This window comes from Castor canadensis, chromosome 7 (assembly GCF_047511655.1).
Source record: "Castor canadensis chromosome 7, mCasCan1.hap1v2, whole genome shotgun sequence".
Lineage (NCBI taxonomy): Eukaryota > Metazoa > Chordata > Mammalia > Rodentia > Castoridae > Castor > Castor canadensis.
This window is the reverse complement of record NC_133392.1, coordinates 31,238,850-31,247,577: the sequence shown is the minus strand read 5'-3', so window position 1 is coordinate 31,247,577 and position 8,728 is coordinate 31,238,850. Positions and strand designations below refer to the sequence as shown.

Here is an 8,728-nt window from a genome sequence, read left to right as displayed (position 1 = left end):
GGGGCACATGTGCCATACACTGTGTTTCATGATGACCCTCAGTAGGGTAGAGACACACATAAATAGTTATGATTTGGTGAAGAGCACTATAACCAAGGATTATGAGAGCTCATTGAGTGATTGGAGGAGGAGGATGTAAGAGTGACTTGTTAGTTGAGGGAAGTTGAAGAAGTTTTGTAGAGGTGCCATGAATGAGATCCTGATGGAGGTAGATGAAGGAGAGAAAGGACAACATGAGCAAAGGAAAGGAGGTCTGAAATAACATGGCAGAGTTGGAGATTAGCAAGAAATTCTGTCTGCCTGGAGTTGCGCTTCTTGCTTTCCTGAGTTAAATGGGGGAATTTGGGGACCCATATCCCTGAATGACAGATTAGACTACAAATTCTGCAAATTCTGCAAATGGAACTTTTGGGGCATGTCTAGCCAAATTCTCATCTTGGTGTCCTGCTGTTGAATGGAAAGGAGAATTGTCTAACAGATAATGTATGCAAGACACTACCCTAGGAGTCCTTGAGAAGGAATCATGCCTTTCTGAGAGCATGGGGTCAAGGGAAATGGCCTGGGACTGAGGGATTGTGTCTTGAGAAGGAAGTTTGAAGAAAGGTCATTCTGCCTTTCCTAAGGGGAAAAAGAATTAGCATTGTAATTAAAAATGTGTTTGCTCCCTGTTCATTTTTTCGGTAGGATTTGGGTTTGAACTGAGGCTTTCATGCTTGCAAAACAGGCAATCTATCCCTTGAGATAGATTGACTCTATCCCTCCAATCCTGCTCCCTGTTCATATTTGTCCTTTATTAGCAAATCTTTGTAGCATGTGTATCCCCCCCTTTCCCTGTTAGCCTTTTATAGTTTATCAAACCATTTCCCAAGTCTTTATTAACTTAGTATTCATGATTACCTGATGAGATAGGTGGCCTTGGTGAGGTCTTCATTTTATATTGTACTTTTAGTGAATCATCTAAGGTTATATATATGTTTTTAATAATAAAAATCTTTAGGGTCCTGGTCTCAACTTGTTCCCTTACACAGACCACTTTGCCTTCCAGCACAGCTTCTTATGAATGCCAGAGTTCCCTGATAGCACTTTGGAGTGGGAGGTGTGGCTCATTGTATATCACTAGGTAGGTGTTGAAGATGTAAAAATCAGGTATAGATGATGCTATGTTAGAACCAAAAAGTCTAGAGTAGTTATCAGTTACAACTCTAAGGAGTCAAGTTATTCTCAAATGAGTCAGTCAAGATGGATGTGGGAACAATATTGCCAAGCCCTTTCCTCTAAGTGGATATTGGAGCATTGCATAGTTTACCCATACAAGCCTTGAGATCAGGAGAGGGTGGTAGAACAGCCTCAGTGCAGGAAAGCTAAACAGAGAGTGGGTAGATGTGAGTAGTGGTGTGGTGGCACAGCTCATGGTTGTATAATACTCTCAGATGCTGTGTCCTCACAGTCCAGAAATTCACCCAAAACAGTAGTTGCCACCATGTCCTTTGTAAGGTGGCTCCAGTTAGGGTTGGAGAGTCTTCTGGGTTCCCAACTTAGGTTTTGGAGTCTGGAGTCATTGTCACTTGTCATGAGTTCTTCTGCTTTACTCTGTGAGTTAAATGGCAGCTGTCTGTTGCTGTCCTGCCCTCTTATTATCCTAAAAACTCTCTAGCTGATGTCTTAGACCCATGCAATTCTAGGTAATAGCATTTACTGATGCTAGTCACAAGGGAAGGGCTCAGTACACAAAAACCCAGTAAAATTTGGATCCTCTATGTTTATGAGATGAAAGTCACAAAAGGAAAGAATCCTTAAATTAGGAAGCATCAATTAGGGCCCACATTTCCAAGGGGAAGGCTTATTTAGTCCTTTATGAGATGACCCCCTGGCAGGGTTAGGGATTATTCTATATAACCTTATGTATTTATCCCTTATCTCTTATGTATACCTTGTTCAACTGTCCATTTTGAAACTAGACTGGAGGTAACATGCCCCGATCACTGAGCAGACAGACAATGTGGAATCCCCAAGTCTGAGGCCCAGGTAGCCTCTGTTAGTTATCCCAGGAGTCCAAAAGGTGACACTATTAAAACAGGAGACCTGGCACCAGGAACATCTTGGAGGAACAGAGTAGAGGTGGCATATATAGTAGCTGAGAGCTGAGTCTCTGAAGCCTGTCTTGGCCCAAATCTCAGGTTTGTTGCTTATTAGTAGCATAGCCTTGGGCCTGTGATACAATCTCTATGTGCTCCATTTCCTCCAATGTGGAATGATAGTACATGTAGGTCCTACCTGATAGGGTTGTGCAAGGATTAACTCAGATCAGTCATGGAAAGAGTCTGGCACAGCTTCTGGCATACATTAATCCCATGTTAACTGTTAAATGCTATTATTTATTAAAGGAGGGACTTTTCCCCCTTTGGGGGGGCTTTCTTTTTTTTCTTTACTTCCTGGAAACCCTTTCCATAGTTTACATTTATGGACCAGCTGTTCCAACATCCCCTTCTTCTTCTAGTTGTGGATACAAAGGAAAAGCATCTTGCTTATTAGCAATTATTATTATTATTTGGCATTGCTCACAGTATCACCTTAAACCAATATACCACAGCTCATTTTCGTCCAAGAGCTAAGGGCCCTTTAAACCAGCCATTTCCTATTTATCCTGTTAAAAAAAATCAAGGTCTTTTGGTTTCATGTTCCTTTATTGTATTTTGTAAAGCACAGAACACATACTGGATACTATGTAAAAGTGAAATACTCTAACAATAGTAACTGAGACAGATGAGAAACTCAAGGAAGCAAAGTCACCATTTTGAATTTAGCTTTTTATTGATGGGATGAGTGATTTGGGAGAGACAATGTGGCTCCAAGGCTAAAGAGCCCACTGGGATTTGGATGGCAAAGGTTTGACTCTCAGTCACAGCAGCAGCTCCGGTGACCCCAGGCAAGCAGCTTCCTTCCCCTGGACCTCAAATTCTCCCCATGAATGCTGGGCTTGATGCCACAAAACTGTCTCCCAGGGATGCTAAGTTAAGCTGTACTGCTGTATGTGGTTGTGCAGACTGTGCACTGCACAAGGGCACTAGCTGGGGGTGGTGCTGGAATGTAGTTCACATTCTGCTCATCCATTTATATCCTTGATGGGCTGTATCCATCTGGAAGAAGGGGGCACTTAAAAAAAATTCCATACAATACTATATGAGCTAGTGGAAGCTCTGATGAAGCAATGTGACAGTTGTGAGACACAGAGTTTAGCACAAAGAATGGATAAATTCATTCAGTACAACTATAGAATGTGGACTATGTGCTAGGCCCACTTCTAGGGGCTGAAGATATGGAGATGGATATAACCAATTACATACCCATGGGTCTGCTATTTCTTTTGCCAGCCTATCTTCTACTATAGTCAATCTATCAGCAAGTCTTGTTGACTTAATAGGTCAAACCCACCCACTTCTCTCCACCCACTGCCAGCAGTTCATTTAATTATTTTTCAGCTAGTCTAATGTAACACTGGGCTGTACTTCTACTTTGATTCTGCAAATGAAAGCAAGAGTGTTTTTTTTTATTAAAATGTGGATCAGATAATATCACCCCCTGTTTACATCCTTTCATGTCTTATAATTTAACCCAGGGTCCTAAGCATGGCCTAAAGGCTCTATGTACACTATTTACCTCTTCATGTCAGTTAGACTATGCAACCCACACTCTATTCATCAAAGAAAAACTGACCTTTCTATTCCTAGAATAGCTGAGCTCTTTGTATAGTCTGATTCTTTTGGCTAGAACATTCTTTTGTTCTCCCAGTCACCATCTCTTTCTCATCCTTCAAAGCTTACTGCAAAGTTCACTTCCTCAGAGGGGCCTTCCTGGACCATCTTTTAAAGTAGTGTAGCATTCTGCTATATCACAGCTCAGCTTAATTTGAAAGTACAGAGTTCTTTATTTTCTGACTTATTTGCTAGATTGTAAGCTTCATGACAATAGGGACCATGCTTGTTAGTTCTCCACTGAGCATCTTGCTACATCTCTGATGCATAGTAATAAATGTCAGAAATCCTTGCTAAATGAAGTTGATAAATGGAATTCATCTAAGAAGGGAGTAGTCATGACTATACAATATAGGGATGAATGGTATGACAAAGGCAGTGGTGTGCTGGTAAACTGGTTCTCTTAAAAAAAAGCCCTGGTTTGTCACTTGTTGATTTCTATGGTTATAAATTGACTTGATAATTCATTAATACTAATAGTTAGCTCTTTGAAGCTTGAATGAGCTGTCTGTAGTCTATACTTGGAAGCCAGGTCAGCACAGGTACAAGGAGTACCCAGGAAACAGGCACTAATTTATGTGGATTGGGGAGGAGTACTTAGCAAACCTTTCCTGGAGGAAGGGATAGTTGTGTTTTGAAGGATCTATGGTTTGTTGACTCAGACCTGAAGCCTCTAAACTGGTTAACATAGTCCTGCTGCTCAGTAGTTCACATTCAATTGTTCCTGGTTCTTCTACTCAACCCACACCTGCTTACCTTAGCATTACCAAATGACTTTGTCCAATCCTCAACAAATCCTTCCATGTGGTTGGTGTTCTACTGGGTTTGCTATGAATACAACAAAGGAGAGATAGAGTAAAAATTAGTTAAAGGAGAAGGGAGAGGGTTTTTCCAAATACAGGGACAGCTTATGCAAAGGTAAAGGAGCAAGCACAATACAGCAGTTCTGTAAATCTAGATGTATATGGGAAAGAGTGTGTGGGAGATTGGCTCTTGACAGGATTTGGTTGATATACTGGAGAACATAAACTGATTCCCAGTCTGGCTGGGGCAAGTGACAGTGAGAAAGAGAAAGGACTGATTATTTTTCCTCCATAATTCTTATCAAAGCTGGTGTGTCTGTGTGTGTGTATGTGTATGTGTGCACCTGTCTGTGATGTTGTTGGTTTTGCTTATTATGGAATTATTTGATTAATGTCTATCTCTTGTAAGAGAATGTAGACTCCACAAGGGTAGAGACTGCTCTGTTAATTATTATTTTATCAATACCCTGAACTGATACTATGGTAAGCAATAAAATACATTCTTGTTGAATGATTAAGTCACCTGGGTAACTTTTTAAAATACCCATAAGATTTGATATAAATACTCTTTATCTGAACATCTCAACCACAATATGGGACAAGAGGGAGAATAATGGGGCTGGGATTCATGGGATTTTTTGGGGTAAGACTCATATTTTAATTTCAGGCCTTGCACATGCCAGGCAAGTGCTCTACCTCTAAGCTACATTCCCAGTCTCTGGGATTCACATTTTGTAAAAGCTAAAAATGGTGTTTACTTCCATTCCTCTTCTCAAACTCAATCAAATGGAGTCTTTAAAGGATTTTAACATAAACATGACTTGATTAAACTTGCTATTTACATAAATCAGCTCAAGTCAGTAGGGAGGACCCACAGAGGTTCTGAGATCAGTAAGGAAGCCCATGTAGTAAGCAGCTAAGAAATGAGGCAAGTGGGAGTTAAATCCTGCAGTGGATGTGAAGAGAGGCTACAGACTCAAAAACTGGAGTGAGAGAATCTACAGGGTGGAAGAGGCAGTGAGAGATAGTGAAGAATTCAGGTCTGAAGTCTGAGGGAAGAGTTTATTGAATAGAGAGTTTATTGAATAGAGAGGAGGGGTAGTTGTTTTTCAAATACTTTTTCTGGTGTTCGGGATTAGGTAAGCGCTCTACCACTGAGCTACATCCTCAGCCCTCATATTCCATTCCCTCTCCCCCAAGCTTTCAACTAGCACGTTTGAGATGCCCGTGGGACATGAACGAAGAGAGGTCATCTAGGAAGTTGGGAGTATAAACAATGAGCTCAGGAGAGAAGGAGCTGGAATCTTTCCTGTCTTGCCCCAACACCAATCACTTGAGAGAACGATATTTAAAAGATGAGTTAGAAAAAGAGTTCTTGAAGAAGGCTGAATAGAATAGCTTGAAAGGTGGAAGGCAAACCTGGAGAGTGTCATAGAAAATAAATGATGATGTCCACCAATGTCAAAGACTAATGCTTAAGTTAGACGAGTCTGAAAATGTCTCCAGTGGGTTCGTCCACAAGAACACTGATGGCAACAAGGACATTTTCCGAGAGGGCAGAAGCTGCAGTGCAGAATGGAGTGCTCACAGTGAGGAAGTGGAGATAGCGAGTGTAGATTATTGGTTCAAGAAATTTGTCTGTGAACAGAGGAAGAGAGACGATATGATTGAGTGAGACCTGGGAGATTTGAGCATGTTTACCCTGACTTCAGCTAGGGAGGATTGAATGGGCAGGCACGTCAATGCCCTCCCGCCCTTGACATTTGCTAGCCACGCCCCTACGTGACGTAGACGCGCGCGGACTACGACCCCCATAAGGTCCCGCGGCGAGGGGTGGAGCCAAGGCCTGGCGCGCGCCCCAGTGGCGAGCGGAAGAGCAGGAGCTGCGGGAGTCGGCGGAAGCGAGGAGAGACGGCGTCCCGGTAACCATGAGCCCCACGCCCCCCACCTCCGACCCTTCACACCCGTTGCTGGGGCTAGTTGTCCCCACTTCTCCTCTCACAGCCAGGGACAAGACCTCCTGTCCTCCTTCATTTGTTACCGGCATTTTTTTCTCACGTGACGTGCAGGGCAGGCCCCCGCCTGGGGCGGAGGTTACTGGGAACTCCCGCCCTTCGACCCCTACGGGCCCTGCGGCGAGAGGGACCCTATAGGGGCAGCTTGCCCACTTTGGGTCTCGCTGCGAGTGCTCGCTGCTCAGGGGTCGTCCCTTTCGCGGTTTCAACAGGTAGTGAGCGGGGTCTCTGGACCCCCTGAACCCCGAGGGGGCGTGGGCCCAGAGGCTGTCCGGAGAGGACCCAGAGTTGCCGCGATCCTGGCGAGTGAGGCCGCCCCGCTTCCTGGGAGCCCGGGCTAGGTACTAGGAGTGAGCAGTCTGTAACAGAGGATGTACTTCCTGCTCTTCGTGGGCGGTCCTCGGAAAACTCCTAAATGCTGTTGTCAAAGTTTCCCCCAATAGTGCCGCCTCTCAGAGTTGTATAAGGGAAGGAGCGCAGGATTTGGACCTGATGTCCTGGGAGGAGCCTGCCTCTTGCTGGACTTGTGATCTTTTGTAATCCCTTTACCCCCTCTTCGGTTTCCCTACCTGAAAAACGGGAACATAGTCGTTTTCTTGTTCTGTCTTCCAGGGTTGTGGGGTTCAGCAGAAGTGGTATCTGTGCAAAAGCTTTGTGCTACAGAACACGTTTAAAATATAACATTAGTAGTATCTTATCTGCGGTCTCGGTCAGTTGAATTTTAAAACCACGTTCATGAAGATCAAATGAGTTAATAGATGGAGGGAGAGGGGGAGTGGGAGTCTCTTTGGAAACTAATATGAACTATAGAAATGACGTTATGCCAAGTTTCTAATGAAGAGGTGACATGAGGGCCTTACCACCTGTGGGGTCAATTTTAAACTTTGTCTGGATTTTAGGCCCACCGTTTGAACTCTTTCCTCTCTCCAGCACACACAGCCATCTACCTTTTGTTCTGTTACAACCTTTCTTCAGCATTACCAGGCCCAAGCATCTGAGAAAGCACTTAAAGCTCACCAAGTATGGTGCTGAAGTAAACCACTGTCCAGCAGTTCTTGTCTTTCTCCCTTACGAGTGTTACTAATGCACTGAATCTAACTCTGCTTCTAACACAATCCCACTAACTTGTGTGCAAGCTAGCTGAAATATCAGGGTTATTTTCACCTGTTCTGGGTGTGTGTGTGCGAGGAGTCTGTTCCTCACAGAATTCAGAACATAAATTGTCTATATTGCAGTCTTTTCTGATGGTTCAGGCCCCGAGGTTTCAAAGTAGGTTGCTTATTGTTTTCTTGTTCCCCTTGTAGAGAGTATGGATTTGCAAAAAAATTTTAAAGGAATTTGGAAGTTGAATAATGAGGTATCTTGAGCCCATATTTGTTCTAAAGTTATTGATTGGAAAATACTTGAATGTGGTTTGGAAAATACAGAATGGCAGTAAAGTGCATTAGTTCAGTGTATAAAGTTGAACAAATTTGAGTTCAACTCCTGGTGCTGTGACTTACTAGTTTTTGGCTTTGAACAAATTTACTTCTTTGAGCCTATTTACTAATTTCTAAAATGGAGTTGATAACGTTTACCTTCCAAAATGTCTGAGGATTAGATGAAATGTAACTATAAAGGGCTTAGTGCTGGATGCAAGTAAGTTCTCATTATTTTGTTGCTGTTGTTGTCTGTGATGATGAAAACAAATGATAAATTTAGGTATTTTTCTGAAATTCCATTTATTTATAAAATGAAGATAATTATCCCTAATCTTTAGGCTTTAAAAACTTCTGTAGAGCTGGCATGATGACATATGTCTGTAATCTAGCACTCAAGATGCTGAGATAGGAGGTTCTTTTTTAAACATTTTTATTAGCACATAATAGTTGTACAGGGGATCTCATTGTGACATTTCCATATATGCTTGAAATGTGACTTGGTTAGGTTCCCCACCATCATTCTCCCTCATCCCCTCCCCCCTACTTAAAATGATTTAAATGTTCACACATGTATACAAAGTACATCGACCATATTCACTCTTCTTTATCTTCTCCATTCCGCCCCCCCCTCCCCAGTACACTGCCCCAAACAGGATCTGTTTGGGTCCTGTCCTTCATTATTTCATTGTTCAAGTATATGTTCATTATTCAAAAGGGTTTTGCCATGGTATTTTACC

General features: G+C 42.7%; 1 protein-coding gene across 6 annotated transcripts in view; it reads left to right on the top strand.

Annotated features, from left to right (window-relative positions):
* Window positions 1-6,379: 6,379 nt before the first annotated feature.
* R3hcc1l (R3H domain and coiled-coil containing 1 like) overlaps window positions 6,380-8,728 on the top strand; it is a 96,687-nt gene continuing 94,338 nt past the window's right edge. For 4 of the 6 annotated variants that reach the window (XM_074078570.1, XM_074078567.1, XM_074078573.1 and 1 more), the window contains exon 1: window positions 6,380-6,477. The gene's annotated coding sequence lies outside the window, so the exon portion shown is untranslated. The other 2 variants (XM_074078569.1, XM_074078568.1) reach the window with 2 other exon arrangements.